Below are 16,283 nucleotides of genomic sequence, written 5' to 3' on the forward strand. Positions count from 1 at the left end.
CTTATATTGGAGGTTAAGAACATTTACTCATCCAGTGTTTTCAATCTTTTCATTCCAAAAGTGTCTAACTTCCCTAAATCGATGAATAGGCAATGCTCAAAAATAATTAGCAAGGGAAGTACATGCATTTAATGTTTCCAAAGGGCTCCAATATAAGCTGGAGGACAAGGGTGGATTCCCTCATTCACCATCCAAGACTTCTGTCTTGCAATCAAAAGGAGCTGATTTGTTTTGTCTTCCTCAAACAAGGCTGCAAATCACTAGCTCCACTCCTCTGTGGAACTGTCTTCAGTCAGCCATCTTCCCCTGGGAGGCATGAATATCTCCCTGAATTTTTAAGAACTTTTCCAGTGAAGGCAGTACATTACAATCTCAGCCATTGTTGAAGAAGGCATTGAGGTATCTGGTAAGGAAATGTCTCTGAGACAATGACCCAACAGATCACGGTTATCTAGTCAGAAATATACTGGTCAAATCTAGAAAACTTCTAAAACTTAGTGACATATTCTATTTCATTATTTGGCATTACTTATTAATTCTCCTAAATGGAAAATGTTTTAGAAATCCTTTGACAAAGCTACATTTTTTATATTCATAATGTTTTAACAAATGTGCTTGAAAAGTTGGAACAAATGTATTTCCATAATTGCTTACTACTCATTTAGAAAAGTTACTGAGGGAAGTTGATCTAGCTTTAGAATATTAGTGATTTTAGTTGCATTCCTCCTCTTCCATTTCTCTTATTAATAATTAACAGCCCAGTTTGTAAGAACTAATAGGTAACACTAAAATGATATTAAACAATTACATGAAGCAAGAGACTATTTTTAAATGAGAGATAGCAAATTGCTGCACATTTCCTAGTTTAAATCTGTTATAGGTCATAACCTGTAACTAGCAGATTTTGGCAAAGAAAAGCTAAAATAATTCTCAATCACCTAAAACTTCAAGGTCAAATTTTGGAAATGTTTGCTCTGAATTACTTCTGACAGTAATTGATTTCATACTTCAGCATTTGGAAATGGAATGAGTCCATCCTAAATAGTCCAGAGTGATTCAGAGCTTAGTTGTTTTCTATATCTCATTTTGAAGCTGATGTACAAGTATTATTTTGTGGTGAAGAGAATCTAAAGCATATGAACTCGGAAGAAGTGAATTATAAGTTTAGTTACACTAAATCCCCCAGGGGTGGGGTTCTACTGGTTTAAACTGGTCCAGGTGAACCTTTTGTTCCAATGATCAGCTGGCTCCAAACCAGTTCGCTGCAATGAGCATGTGGGGCCACCTGCCCACCCTTGTTCTGTCCTATGCTTTATTTCTTGTGCTTTTATTTTTGTATCAGCACAGCTGATTTGCGCAGCAGAGTGGTTTGCCATGCCTCAGCTGTTTTACTCACAGAGTCTGCAGTTGAAGGTAAGTATGGGCATTTTTCAATGTGGAGCGTGCACTGAATGTGCATTTGGTGCAGACACACACAAAGCACACGGTCACCGAACCGGTTGTTATACCAGTGGAATCCCACCCTGCATTCAGTGATATTTTATATTTCTGATTGACAAAGCAGATAACTTGGAGATGGAATAAGTAGTAAGTGTAAATATGTTTATTAAATAAAGGCAGTCAATAAAGTAAAATTAACACAAGAAATTCTAAATGCCAGTTGGAGTACCAAATCTATAATGCATATTTTCCTCAAGATGGAGTGATGAACTTAAGCAATGATGGTGAGACAGTTTAAAACGGGTCCTGGCTACTTGAGGGACCATCTCATCTCACTGGGGTTGGCCTGCTGACCTATGCCAACAGATGGAGGCATGCACCATCAGCCCGGTTATTCTGGCTTGCGGGATCTATGAGAAGGGCCTTCTCTGCTATTGCAAGTGCCCTGGGGAAAATCTTGCCCCCCAATGTGAGGTCAGCCCCAACCTTCTTAACTTTCTTTAGGAGCCTAAAGACCTGGCTCTGCCAGTTAGCTTGGGACTCCAATGTGGGATTATCAAAGCAGAGCTGGCTGATTGATTAACAGATCTCCTCTCCTTCTTTTAATCAGATTTTCTATTAACTTATTTATATTTTTAGTTCATATATTTTTTGTCTTGTGTGACTGTAAGCCGCCCAGAGTTACCCTGAGGTAAGCTGGGCAGTCTATACATTTCATAAATACATACATACATACATACATACATACATACATACATACTTATAAAAAAGATAATTTCAGGGAAATAATTCTAGGGAACTTTAAATATTGTGCATGGTACTGGACACTATATTTTAGGAAAGATTCTGACCAATCAGAAACAGAAAAATGTAATAAGGCTGATTGGATAAACAGACTATGTTTAGCCTTGAGAAGAGAGCATTGATGTAAGAGTGCACTTTTAAAGCCAAACAGTGTAGGATAATGGAATAGTGGTTTTAGGATGTGTTATTGACATTTATTCTGGATGTATGGTGGTTTCCTTGCACATGACTTACTTATCTGGAGTTCATGGAGGATGGCCTTTGCTTGTAACAGTTTTGCCACAGTGATCTGGATATAGGTTTTGGTTGAACATCAATAAAATATCCCAAAGGCAGGGCTGCCAAATCAGTTCAAATAAAGTTAATGTGCAACCGCTCCATGCCTAAAGGACACTATCATTGAAGCTGTTGGTGAACCATCATTTTCTGGGGAAACCTTTTTGCAGGGATGTGAAGGGTGCTTCCTTAATTCGAATGTTCTTGTGAAATGTCCCTTTGAATGTTTTACACAAGCCTACTGAATATGTCCAATTTTTTTTTTTTTACTGAAGGCTAGTTGAATTGCATGAAGTAATGTCTAAATCTCTTGTTGAATTCTTCCTGAAATTGAATTGAATTGAATTTTTGTTGTCATTGTACATATATATATATATATATATATATATATATATATATATATATATATATATATATATATATATATATAATACAGTATACAAAATTCACATAACACCCAGAGACCAGACCCAACATGCACACAAACATTACAATCCCCAAACACCTCCCCACCCGCCAAAATTCCCCACCTCCTAAAAACACACAATCATCCACACAACAGACCAAGTAATACTGTCCAACAGCTAACTGATGGTGGTCCTTAAGTTCATGTTAAGTGCAGTTATAGCTCTGGAATAAAAACTATTCAGAAAATGTGTGGTCTGAGTTTTAATTGTTCTGTATCTTCTGCCAGAAGGCAACAGTTCATAAAGATTGTGAGCAGGACGGGAAAAGTCTCTGGGAATACTATGTGACTTTCTCAAATAGCAAGATGCAAAGATGTCATCCAGGGCTGATAGCTGGAGCCCGATGATATTCTGGGAAATTTTAATGATTCTCTTTAGAGCTTTTTTGTCTGGTACGGAGTTGCTCCCATACCATACAAGAATGCCAGAAGTAGATACTAAGATAGATTTATCTTCTTGAGCATTCTCAGGAAGTACAGCCTCTTCTGTGCCTTCTTTAGAATAGGATAGGATATGGATAGGATAGGATAGGATAGGATAGGATAGGATAGGGCAGGGCAGGGCAGGGCAGAGCAGAGTAGAATAGAATTCTTTATTGGCCAAGTGTGATTGGGCACACAAGGAATTTTTCTTGGTGCAAATGCTCTCAGTATATATAAAAGAAAATATACATTCGTCAAGAGTCAAGAACCATAAGGTACAACACTTAATGATAGTCATAGGGTACAATAAGCAATCAAATCATACTAGAAAACAGTCAATTATGTTATACAATGGGATGCAGCATGTGTGTACAAAGAATAAAAGAAGGGGCTTAGCACACAACCCCGGGAGACTCCTGTGCTTAGTATCAGAGTAGAAGAATGGTGAGATCACATCCTTACTGACTTATCCACAAACAAATCTGATTTATCCCAAACTGGACATTTTAAGAAACAATCTGTTGGGTAGAATGGTGTTAAAGGCAGAACCATAATCCACAAATAACAGCCTTGCATAAGTTCCCTATTGTTCCAAATGATTCAATACAGTATGGACAACAATAGATGTAGCATCATCAGTTGATCTGTTACTCTTATATGCAAATTGGTATGGGTCTAAAGTAGATAGAAGACTAGTCTTAATGTAGTTCAATACCAGTCCATTAAAACAAAAATAAGCATAAAACAAAGAGAAGTCCACATTTATGTACACATAATGACTTTTAGTGGATGCTATTAGGCCCTTATGTAGGTTTGGAGTTTGGTACAGACAGTATTCTGGAAGGGTTTGTGAAATTGCCAAATCCAGTAATTGCATTGTATGTAGGACAAAAACTAGAAGTGGTTCATTCTGACCCAACAATGTGAACAAAATTACTTGAGTCCTCAAGAACAACATGTATGAACCCATAATGCTTTTTAAAAACTTACTTGAAGCTTGAGGGTAAAAATACCTAAGCTCAGAACACCTAAATGAAAAAAAAATAAAAAGAACTGATTTTGATGTCTCATAATGGTCAGCACTAGAGAAGCCTATACTATGATTTAGGTCAGGGGTGGGATTCATTTTTTTTAACAACCGGTTCTGTGGGCATGGCTTAGTTGGTGGGCGCAGCTTGCTGGTCATGTGACTGGCTGGGCGTGGCCAACTCAACATCACTCACATCAAGGCACGCATCTCCTCGCCTGGTCTCTCATGATTGTGGGGATACTACAATAATCGTAAGTATGAAAAATGGTCATAAGTCACTTTTTTCAGTGCCACTGTAACTTTGAATGGTCACTCCACACAAGCAAAGTACCAGCAAAGGAGTGGAAAAAAAAACTCCAGAGGAGTTCCTGAGACAGGAAGTCTAGTCCTGCCAAGAATGTAATAAGGATTAATGGAGAGGCAGTTTCTGTAAGCAACACCAGAATGTTTCCTTCCTGCCTTCCTTACAGGATTAGGCCAGTAATTTCTTCTAACAACCAGTTCTCTGAACTGCTTAGAATGTTAACAATCAGTTCTAGCAAATAGGTGCAAACCTGTAGAATCCCATCCCTGATTTAGGTACATATTGACCTAGATGTTGAGTGCTGAACATTATGTTTAAAAAATCTGCAAGAGATCAATTAAATTTCATCTAATTCTGGTACATTCAATGGGAGTCGTCCTTTCCTAATGATAGTATCAATGAGGTCAAGAAGTTCATGGCTGTGTAAATGCCAGTAGTTTGCATAGAACACTAAATAGGTTTAGAAATGTTATATCCATCTGCAATCAGAAGTCCCCTGTTCCAAGATAGACAATACTCAACCACCCAATCTTTTCCATTTTTGGCAAGTTGGCACAAAATCTCCAACAGCCTAAGGATTTATTTCCTTATAAATTATCTATATTAGGCCCCTTCAGTCTTCCCTTTTGTCTCTGTTAAAAGCTCAAAGCTAATGATAAGCTTCTAACAAACCAGATTATTACATGCAGGATATTAATAGCCACCCCATATGTTTTCCTGTAGCTACTTATATTGTAGCTGGCTGGGATACTGATAAGTAATCCACAAGTAATCTCTTTAAAATTCATCAATACTTTCCTGTTTGTTGCAAGCAGACTAAACAGTCGAAGAAGAAAAAAGGATATTGGAAGAATCTCTGAAGGACAGTGAAGAAGATCCATTGAAGATAGTATATAGAGAAGACTTGCTGAGTACTGGAGAGACAAATCTGGCTTACAAGAAAAACCAAATGAAGAATAAAAAAGAGACATGACAAGGCAAAGTAGATTGTACATAAAAATAGCAGGAAAAACGGATAACAACAAGACCTGGCAATTGTCTATGAGCAAAATTTGAAGGAAGAGAGAGGGACTAATTCTGGCTGCACAAAACCAACTCTTAATAATGAACGCATACAAAGCCAGAATTTAGAAAACAACAGACAGCAAATGCTGTCTGTGCAAAGAAGCTCAGTAGATCATCCAGTTAGCTGACTACAAACAATACCATAACAAAGTAGCAGTGAAGGTACATTGTAATCTCTGCAAGAAATATCATTTGCCTGCAAGCAAGAACTGGTGAAATCACAATAATAGAAAATGAAGAAACTAAAATGTTCTGGAACTGTAGAATTCAAACAGACAAGCACTGGCCACATAACACCCCAGACTTAACAACTTTCAATAAGAAAAGTAAAAAAAACCCAAATTTAGATAATGGACTTTGCAGTACCTGGAGACAGCAGAATAAAAAAGAACTAGAGAAAATCACAAGATGCTAAGATTTGAAAATAGCAGAATGACTATGACAAAAAAGCAAGACAAATATTATATCAATAATAATAGCATCCTGAAGTAGCACTTGCACACCATTGGTATTGACAGCTCCATCATCAGTCAATTGCCAAAGAGAGCTTTACTTGGAACAGCTTAAATCCCACAAGGATACCTTTAAGACCATCAAACAAAATCTGTCTATTCCAAGTCCTTGGGAAGTTGATAAGTAAATAAAACTGCCAAATCCTGTCTAAACATCTGTCTAAGTGTGTGACCAACCATAATAAAAATAACGGTTTTTCAGAAATCAAAGCAATGCTGAGGAAAAATTATATTCTTTGTAGCTGCTGTTATCATGGGCTAACTTAAATATTTTGGAATGACTGAATTAATGGAAAGCAAAAATAGCAAGTGTTATTAATGAAAGTAATTGATTTTAATCTCCATTTAGGGATATCATATATCTTATTCATGTATTTTAAGCTAGTGGAGATTGCTATCCCTCTGGATACAGACAGTCTTGACCAAGTTGTTGACAATGAATCCTGGTGTGAGATCCCGGAGCCCTTGGAGCTTTCAGCAATAGCTCCTGCGACAACATCAGCCCAGATTCAACTCATATTCTTTCTCTTCCAAGTAGTTCTTCTTGAATAGCAAGTATTTGGTATTTCTTACTAAGTGTGCAAACTGTGCATCCCTGATCCAGATAGCCTGATCACTTCTTACAGGGAAGTCAGACTGCCTGGAATGGGAGACTTCAGTTCCAGGACCCAATAAGTCCCCAAAAAGAAAGCCACAAAAAAAAATCATTTTTTTTAATTAGTTCCAAAATCACAAAACTGTGTCTCACTTATTTTGGCCATGTCATGTGGGAGAATTCACTGGAGAAAGTAATTATGTAAAAGTAAACCAGGGCATCAAAGAACATGGTGGCTGGATACCATCAAAATTGACATCAGCCAGAGCATAGCACTTTTCAAAGAAGTAGTTCAAGACTGGAAGATGTGGAGGGACCTGGCCCATAGAATCATCAAGAGTTGGACACAACTGAATGGATTGCATCATCCTCATTATCATCATCACTGCAATCAAAGATTGGGTTGAGCTGGGTTGGATCACTGCAACCGAAAGTTGGGTTGAGTTGGATCAATGCAGTCAAGGGTTGTTTTGGTTACTCCAAGTTATCATAAGTGAACCTTTGCATGTGAACAACTTAATTGTCATAAGAGAGATCTAATAAATCTTCCTCCACCAGCACATGCCCAATGCAAAGAATTTCACAAGGAAGAAAAAGAGAGAACGCTAAAGGAACCTTTCGCCGGCTTCACTAATCGCAAATATTGAATTGAGAGAATTACTTTCAATCTGAGCAGCTGCACAGCTTGTTGCTGTTCAGCATGGCTTCATTTGCAGCCCCAAGTGGATTGCCGCTCTAAATTTCCTGTAGATTCTGCTATGCCAGGCGAGCATTCTCCTGGGATCATTAGGCTGCTCTCAATTTAGGTTGCCAATACAAATGTGAAAGTTACAATTTAATGGTGCCCCTGAAAGGGTATATCATTGTATACTCTTGGATGAGGGTCAGAGAAACCCCAGAAAGCTGGGGAAGCAGAAGCAACAGTTTTAAGGACATGGGAAAGACCGAGCCAGTCACATCACCAGAAGTAGCCACGAAGGGTTATGTTACTCAGGCTGTGCTTGAATAGCCTTAAAAAGACAACAATGCACACTACATACATATTTCGTGCTTCGTAATGAGGTTGGAAATGCACAGACCCAAAGGTACTGAGTGAGTTTCCCCTAATATCCAATCTACCTTATCGCTCTGTGACCCTTTCCAAGTAAACAAGAAACAACAATATTCACATTACATAAAGCTTACCGACATGAGTTAATTATGTGGACCGGGCTGATTTTTTAAAAAGATGAAGTAGGGAAAGAGAAATCACTGAGCTCTTTAACAGGCAGTTGGGGTTGCTGAAGTAACTAAATGGGTAGGAGTTATTTCCCCTTTCTTTTTCTCAACCTGTAATTGGTAGTTACATAGTAGAGAAATTTAATCTCTCATTTGGTTAGGTTTTATATCTGCGCCAAACATCTCAACTTATGAGCAGCTAATGGAATTCCCAAATCATTTTAATGATGAGAAACAGTAAAGCAGTTCCTTTTTTTCAGACTGCAATCTCTATTTCCAAAGTAATGGAATAAGAAAATAGCTATTTAATTACTTTTTTATTTAGTTGACAGTTCTGGCTCATATAAATCTTTTTTTTTTAAAAAAAAAAACTGACTTTTTAGAGAGTAAACCACCACTTTCATCACTTGTTTATCCAAGTGATTCTTCCTCAGGACTTCATAACTAATGAGAAAAAGAAGTGATGCTCTTTTAACTTGTCCCAGAATTATTGATCCCAATTAGTGCCAAAAAAATTGTAAATAATGAAATTAAGTTTTGCTTTCTTTTCCCATGTGATCTATTCTGGAATGCAGACAAAGACAGCAAGCTTCCAGAATATATGACAATATTGGTTCTGGATCAGGAATCTTGGAATAAGAGATTGAACTTGTTAATGGATCCACTTAATTGATTTGCTAAATTAAAAGCTGTCCTAAAAAGGTCCATTTCCTGGAAAAAATAAATTTAAAGTTGAAAGCAGCCACTTAGACTTTGATCTAATGTCACATATTTTTTTTTTTAAAGGCAAGATAAAGGAAAGAGAAGAAAGAAAGAAAAGCTAAGGTACACTGCAGTTTTTTTGTTCCAGCACTTTTTTTTTTCAGCATGATTTGGCCAGAAGGAGAAAGAAAAAAAGCTAGGAAAAAAATCTGAACATTTGTTATGTACGTTATGGAACAGAATCAAATGTGATACAAACTCAATTCCCCCAAATGTTTTTTTTTTTATTGCATCATATCCGCTGTAGCTTCCTTTGTGGTACACACATACACACACAGATGCATTTTTAAGAGGACTAAAATTATAGATATGCTAGTAATAATCAAAACAAACAGCAGTAACCTCTTTCATCTCATGAGCAGGCAGAACCATCTTATCTATTATATATCTGTAAGTTTGTGAATAAAATAACATATGTCTTTTCCCAATAACTATTTTCTTTAGATGGATGGCTCTGCTGTAGCCTGAGTAAAATAAGTGGAACAAGAGAAAGGAGTTCGTGACCTGCAGGGGGAATTATAATTGATCTAATGCACACTTCCCAGACCAATACAGGTACTCCTTGACTTACAACCATATGTTTAGTGATGGTTAGAAGTTCCAAAGGCACTGAAAAAGGCGGCTTATGACTGTTTTTCACACCTAAGACCTTTGCAGAATTCCCATGGCAATGGTGATCAAAATCCAGACACTTGGCAATTGGCATGTATTTATTCCCTGGATCATGCGATTTGTGACCTTTTGTGACCTTCCGACCAGCAAACTCAGATTCCTTTAACAACCAGGTTACTAACTTAACAGCTGCACCGATTCACCTAACAACTGTGTCAAAAAGGCCATAAAATGGAGCAAAAACTCACTTACCAACTGTCTCATTTAGCAACTGAAATTTTGGACTCAGTTGTGGTTGTAAGTTGAGGATGACCTGTATGTATATTAAAACTCCATTAACCTACCAACTTTTGTACATTTCAAATATTTGGATGTGGTTATGGGCTGATCAGACATATTTTCAGAGGAATATTTTGGGGAAAATAAATGTTTTAAATATATACTTTGAAAGATGCCTTTATGCATGTCATACCCTTCCTAATAGAGGACTATACAAGATGGGTAACAGTGTCCTGCTAAGGCACACTTGTAAATATAACACACATCTATCTACAAATGGCTCAGCTGTCCTTTGATCCTCTCAACAAGCAAATAGATGCACATTTTGAAAACTTGGAAACTTCAAAGCATATTAACAAAAACTTGGAGAAGACATGAAAACCATTTCAAATAGGTTTCTGAGGGAGAACAAGTAATCATTCCCAAAAGAATAAGTTAATATTTTTCAGGAGAGAGAGAGAAAGAAAGATAGGAAGACAGACAGACAGACAGACAGACAGACAGACAGACAGACAGACAGACAGCTGTTGAAACCTCACCAATGGAATTTCAATTAAACAAATTCTCCTCACAATAGAATTGTCTTCTTTCCATGTATCCACAGGTACAGTTGACACTGCAATACATCAAAGCATGATGGAAGAAAGAATCAACCTTTTCAGTGCTTCAAGGAACAATTCTGAAGGGTTGCATCAAATAATTTTCCAAGAGATCTGCATACCAAAGCTGGATCCCCAGCTTGGGCTATATCTCCATCAGGCTATGACCACATCTGAAGCTGAACAAAGCACAGTTTTATCTTCCAAGGCAAAGGAGATAAAAGATATGGAAAGACTTTCAGAGAAAGAAAAGGAAAAAAAACCTGACTTCGTTTGCATGCACGTATGGCAGAAATTCCTCCATAGACACTTTTGGTGTCTGCCCTGTTGTGATGGAGTGCTGACCGTGCCATGTCAGAAAGCAAAGCTTATTCCTGTAGGTCTCATGGGAAGCCAAGCTTCTACAGGTGAAACGTCCCTCTGCTTCTCCCAACAGATATTGTCATATGTCTGTGACAAGTACATGCGGAAAGAGTACTTGTGAAGTCATAGTTCCTGGGGATGTTTTGACATACTCTTCTAAATTTCAAATTCCATGGGTTTTCAAAAAATAAATAAATACCGTCGTGTTTTTTAAACTCAAGAAAATACAACATAAAAATAACGCTTGCCATTTTGCATCGAATGGCTCTCACTTTCTTGTATGATGACAGATGAGTGCAAAGATATTGAAATACCAATATTAAAATTGTGTGCAATTAAATATTTGACTGACACTTCATACAAAATTATATTGACTGCATTAGATTACGGTGCTGATTTTCTGATTATTTTGGATAAGTGTTTCTCTCCCCCACTCCCGGTGTATCTTTAGACTTCTCCCTTGACAAGCCTTCTAAATAGTCCTTTGGTATAACTTTCTCATAACCAAATTGCCTTTGACAGTATTCCAAGTCTATTTCTGAGAAGCAGCGTTACTTTTTAATTTACATTGTGCCAACTACAGGAAGGCTATTTTAGAGACATTTATGATTTTACTTATGTATAGAAAATTACCAATAAGCTCCAGAAGAATAGCTGTAATAACAAAACTGTTTTCAAATAATCACAATGGGAAAATAAGATTTCTTTAAACAAGCAAACATTAAAATATACTGTCCGACTACAATTAGAACATTTTCAAGAAGGAAATATGATTAATTAAAAAGCAGTAAGTTCTGTTTCCCGAGAGTTTTTATTGCTATTGCCTATATGCAATAATGCAAGATCAAGAATTAATACATTCTGATCAACATCTAGGAAGGAAAATAAGGGTAAATATATTGTAGTATATGAATATTGCAAATATAATTATGGTTAATAATGTCTAGGCAGTTGCTTATGTTTGATAAACAATCTGCACAAATTTCACTTCCTTCCTTAATCCTATACATGAAATAGGGAGAGAGTCAAGAGCTCTTTTTCCATGGGCTCCCCAGTTGTCTTCTTACTCTTGGCTCATAATGACTTTAACAAATCACACTTAAATGAAGGCCAGAAATTTTCCAATTAAAGGGTTGAATTTATATTACAGTGATTCAGTAGGAAATTGGTCTTCTGTAAATAGAAGAGTAAAGAACATGAATTCAGAAAAGCACCGCCTACAGGAGGTTTTGTGGAGGACTGGATATTTTTCTCTAATTTTCTCTTGCCAATATATTTTATTCATTTTGAAAAGCCCATCAAAGCAAGCTGACCATGCTGGCCCACACATGCACACACACACATACCACAGGTGTAAGGAGCTTTTATTAAGGCTTCTGAGCCTGAGTTATATTCCCCAGCAATTCCCCATTCCAGCACCAGCTCAACCCCAATGAGTTCCACAGGCTACTCAAATGAAGGCAATACTAGTCCTCAGGGAAAGTCCAGTCTACTAGGTAAAAACAAGTTCCCAAGGCAAAGGCAAGTTCCAAGAAAAAAGCAAATCCACTGGCAAAGGCAAGGCAAGGCAAGGCAAGCAGCTGAAGAGACATGATCTGAAGTTCAAGGCAAGAACACACAGCAAGAAAACAAACACATTGTTCCCAGCATCTCCTCCATCTGTCTGCTGTGCTAAATAGCCAGCTTCTGGTACAGCCCATCAAGAAGAGCGAGGCTTTCTCCTTACAAATAATCTGGATGACCTTCACTGTTCCTGCCTTTTCTCTGCCCTATGTGTTCTTGGATCAAGGCAGGTGGCAGTTCCTCTTCCTCATCACTGACTGGCTGCAGCTGTATACTTTCCCTCACCTGAAGCCTCAGGGCTGTCCTGTTGCAGCTGTGCTTTAGCCAAATCCTAATGTTAACCTAATTTTCTCTGGTAATATCACACTACTAACTGGAGCATACAAAACATTTGCTAGACCAATACTCGAATACAGCTCATCAGTCTGGAACCCAAATTACGTATCTGATATTAGCACAGTTGAGAAAATCCAGAAATATTTCACAAAAAGAGTTCTCTACTCCTCTACTCATTGTAGAGTATGCCTTATGCCACCAGACTTGAAATATAAAGTATGAACATAGTTATCAATACACAGATACATATAAGAAAAATAAAAGAAACAACAGGACAAGGAGGGTAGGCACGTTGGTGCACTTATGCACGCCCCCTACAGACCTCTTAGGAAAGGGGTGAGGCCAATAGTAGACAGTCTAAGATTAAAGTTTTTGGAGTTTGGGGAAGAAACCACAGAGTCAGGTAGAGTATTCCAGACACTGACCACTCTGTTGCTGAAGTCGTATTTCCTGCAATCAAGTTTGGTGTGGTTAACCTTGAGTTTGTATCTATTGTGTGCTCTTGTGTTGTTATGGTTGAAGCTGAAGTATTCATTGACAGGTAAGTCATTGCAATGAATGATTTTATATACCATACTTAGATCAGACCGAAGATGGCATAATTCAAGGTTTTCTAGGTCTAGAATGTCAAGTCTGGTGGCATAAGGTATTCTGCAACGAGTAGAGGAGTGGAGAACTCTTCTTGTGAAATATTTCTGGACTTTCTCTACTGTGTTAATATCAGATACATAATGCGGGTTCCAGACTGATGAGCTGTGTTCAAGTATTGGTCTAGCAAATGTTTTGTATTCTTTAGTTAGTAGTGTGATATTACCAGAGAAAAAGCTACGTAGGGTTAGGTTAACAACCCTTAATGCCTTTTTGGCTATGTAGTTACAGTGGGCTCTAGCACTTAGATCATTTGAGATGAGTACTCCAAGGTCCTTGACAGAGTTTGGATCATCAACAAGGTCTTGATTATTCAGCTTGTGTTTTATTTTTTGATTTTTTTTTGCCAATATGTAAGACAGAGCATTTGTTTGTTGAGATTTTTAGTTGCCACTTGTTTGACCATTCTGACACATAGTCAAGGTCTTTTTGAAAGGTAGCAGAATTATCTGTGGTGTTGAATAGCTTTACATCATCAGCAAAGAGAACTTAATTGCTCTTAATATGATCACAGAGGTCATTTATATCCCAGAATTCCAGTATGCACAACTTTGATTTCAGCTCAGGATGTTTCCATGGCATCTCCACTGTTTTTCAATATCCAATATTAAGAGAGATTTCTTATTTTAAAAAATGTTTCCAGTTTGGGTATTTTCTTCTGGGCACAAGACCAAATTATGCTCTTTGATGGAAGACAAGATCAGTGCTCTACAAACAAGTCTGTGGTCACTGTAGCGTTAAGGCTGACTGCAATTCCTCTGAATCCAACAGATTTGGATTCGTTTTCAACAGGTAATGATATATGCAATATTAAGCAACAAATCATTTCAGAATGGGAAAGAGTTGTCATTTGGCTTTTCTCCAGCCATTTCTGTACAAGTTCTTCTTTTCCATAGTTATTCATTTTAAAAAACTTTGTCAGAATAGCTAGCGAAACACAAAGCAACAAGCAGGGGAGGTGGGGGAGACAAAGGCAGTTAAGAAGGGTGTAACTTTGCCGCTCTGTGTCTTTTATGTAACAGATGCATTTCTTCTCCATTTCCATTAGGGTGAAACAAGCAAACAAACAGAAAAAGAAAGCTTTTTGTTTCAGAGCTTTTGTGGAGAGAGATCTGTAAGGGAAAACATACATTTGTTACTCATAGCAACCAGATGCCGCATTTGTCAATTAATGGCTTTATGGCAACATATGTGATCGAGCTCTTTCAGAGATGGGAATCAGATTGCAGGGGGGAGAGAAAGCAAGTGAGTACATGAAGGATTTGTGGGGAACTGAAAAAAATCATTTGTGTTGTTACATGGCACAGAAAGCACGGCTTAGTGAAGGAAACCCTGGATTGAGTGGTAACAGACTCTGAAACAGAAATAGCTTCTTCTGTAACTGAGCTTTGGTTGATGAAGTAGAAAACCTAAGTATCTTGCAAGGAGAACAGAGCAGGGACAGCCAAGGTACCTGGAGCCAATATTCAGTGTTACCTTTTCAATCATTTGGAAGATCCTTTGGGGATAAACTTTAAAACATGGTCTTAATGTCAAGCGGAGCAGCTGCATTTTTACAAAACAACAAAAAAGAAGGTAGGAGGAGAATGGAATTCCTATTGTTGAGAAGTGGTAGTCTAGTTGCATAAAAGTTACTGATACCCCTGGGCTTCACAATGACTTTGTGCTCGGTTGCAAACATTGTGGCTGTTGCTACTGTGGTTTCTGGGGCTGCATGCTCCCTAACAAACAGAGCAAAGCCATCTCAGAATCATGAGGCTGGAAGGGATCTTGGAGGTCTTCTATCCAACCCTCTTATGCTATACCAGACAAATGGTTCTTCAACCTTTTCTTGAAAACCTCCAGTGATGGAGCACCCACAACTTAAGGGGGGGAACTGTTTCCTTGATTAATTGCTCAGGAAATTCCTCTTTGTTTCCATGTTGGATCTCCATCTAATGAGCTTCCACCCTTTGCTTGTCCTACCCTCAAATGCTCTACAGAATAGATAGACCTTCTGTTCCCCATGACAGTCCTTCAAGTATTAGAAGACTGTTATAACTTCTCCTCTAAGCTCCTTCATTAGGCTAAACATACCTAATTCCCTCAGCTGTTCATTGTTCTAATCCTACCATCACAGGTCATTCCCAATCATTCCTCTTGTTCATACATGATCACCGAGACAGTTGTCCTAAGTTATTGCATTATCTAATGGGAAATGATGCCACTTTGTGAGAGGAATGATGGTTCTGGTTCCTGCTTGAGGAAGGCACTTTTAAAGCCGCTAAAACACTTCAGGAGTCCAGCATTCATTCATACAGTTCTGAAAATCACAGCATCATCCAAGTTCTAAAATTTAATAGTATGAGTTTCCCATCCCATAATGAGATTGAGGGGTTATAAAGAATATATTTTTAAAAGTGGCTTGACAAAGGAAGAAATAATATTATTAATGATAACTGGTTTTTCCACAGTCTTTAGAGTACAGATTTGAGTAGGACCTTGTCACCTAAAGGGAAATGTTCTCCTATAAATTGTGTTTAGAATGAATTTTTAAAAATGAGTTTATATGGCTTATTTTATGCAACCTCTCTCTCTCTCTCTCTCTCTCTCTCTCTCTCTCTCTCTCTCTCTCTCTCTCTCTCTCTCTCTCTCACACACACACACACACACACACACACACACGTATACAGAGAGAGAGAAAAATATATAATTTCTGTGATACATCATTTTCTGCTACCTTAAGTAGCACCATTTATTTTTTTGCTTTTGTGTATCATTTCTTGATTTACTTTTCACACTTTAAAGTTTTTCTGATAGTTATTGGAAAGAATTTTCACTGTTTGCTATTTCCATGTTTTCCTTGTTTCAGCTGAAAGGCAAAAAGTAATGCCGCTACTCTTTAGTTTTTGTAATTTTACCAAGCATTAAATCACTTTTAGCAGCCAAAAAAGGAACAGGAAGAAATGTGCTTTTTTCACAAAGCAGAAAGTTTCCCAGGAGACTGAA

Source organism: Pseudonaja textilis, chromosome 1 (genome assembly GCF_049901715.1).
Source record: "Pseudonaja textilis isolate UNSWEBS1 chromosome 1, rPseTex1.2, whole genome shotgun sequence".
Lineage (NCBI taxonomy): Eukaryota > Metazoa > Chordata > Lepidosauria > Squamata > Elapidae > Pseudonaja > Pseudonaja textilis.